The sequence below is a fragment of the Propithecus coquereli genome, unplaced genomic scaffold, assembly GCF_000956105.1.
Source record: "Propithecus coquereli isolate 6110/MARCELLA unplaced genomic scaffold, Pcoq_1.0 Scaffold592, whole genome shotgun sequence".
NCBI classification, from domain to species: domain Eukaryota; kingdom Metazoa; phylum Chordata; class Mammalia; order Primates; family Indriidae; genus Propithecus; species Propithecus coquereli.
The window spans coordinates 409,445-410,782 of NW_012151863.1; the positions used below are offsets into that span (position 1 = coordinate 409,445).

The following is a 1,338-nucleotide window of genomic DNA, read 5'->3' on the forward strand; positions in this document are numbered from 1 at the left end:
AGACCCCAGGTCTACTAAAAATAGAAAGAAATTAGCTGGACAGCTAAAAATATATAGAAAAAATTAGCCGGGCATGGTGGCACATGCCTATAGTCCTAGCACTCTGGGAGGCCGAGGCAGGAGGATCGCTCAAGGTCAGGAGTTCGATACCAGCCTGAGCAAGAGGGAGACTCCATCTCTACTAAAAAGAGAAAGAAATTACTTGGACAGCTAAAAATATATAGAAAAAACTAGCCAGCATGGTGGCTCACGCCTGTAGTCCCAGCTACTCGGGAGGCTGAGGCAGGAGGATCACTTGAGCCCAGGAGCTGGAGGTTGCTGTGAGCTGGGCTGACGCCACGGCACTCCAGCCGGGGTGACAGAGTGAGACTCTGTCTGGAAAAAAAATAAAACGAAATGACTTTTAGAATAGAGAACACATGAACAATTACTTTTCATTTGAAATAATCTGTAAGTAACAAAATCTTGTTATTCTGCAGCCAATTAATTGGGCATTTGCAATTGTTCCACAGTGTATTTTGTATGAATTAAGGGTCAAATAACGTAACGAGCAATAATACTCAGAGAGGACAGCGAGAGCTGCGTGTTTAACCAACTCGCTCCTGGTGACATCTGTTTAAGAATTTGCACATCTTCTCGGGTATGTAATCAGACAGGTGACAAGAATCGTTTATAGGTGACTATTAAGTATTAGAAAAGCTCATCACAGCAACAACCACAATAAATAAATGGGATCCGATCAAATTAAAAAGCTTCCGCACAGCCAAGGAAACTGTCACAAGAGCAAACAGACAACCTGCAGCATCAGAGAAACTTTTCCCATGCTACACATCCGATAAAGGGCTGATAACCAGAATCTACTTAGAACTTAGGAAAATCAGCAACAGAAAAGTGAAACAACCCTATCAAAAAGTGGGCAAAGGATGTGAACAGAAAAGAAGACAGGCTAACAGCCAATGAACACATGAAAAAATGCTCAACATCTCTAATCATCAGGGAAATGCAAATCAAAACCACGATGAGATATCACTTATCTCCAGTGAGACTGGCCTTTATCAAAAAGTCCCAAAACACTAAATGTTGGCGTGGATGCGGAGAGACAGGAACACGCATGCACTGCTGGTGGGACTGCAAACTAGTGCAACCTCTGTGGAAAGCAATATGGAGACACCTTAAAGAGATACAATTAGAACTACCATTCGATGCAGCAATCCCATTACTGGGCATCTACCCAAACAAGCAAATGATACTGTATAAGAAAGACACCTGCACCCGAATGTTTACAGCAGCACAATTCACAATGGCAAAGATGTGCAAACAACCCAAGTGTCCATCAAT

At 42.6% G+C, this 1,338-nt stretch overlaps 1 protein-coding gene across 2 annotated transcripts in view; it reads right to left on the minus strand.

The window, feature by feature from the left end:
• The window catches only part of SEC61A1 (Sec61 alpha 1 subunit (S. cerevisiae)), a 12,303-nt gene that overhangs the window by 10,812 nt on the left and 153 nt on the right, over nt 1–1,338 (minus strand). The gene's annotated exons all lie outside the window — the stretch shown is intronic.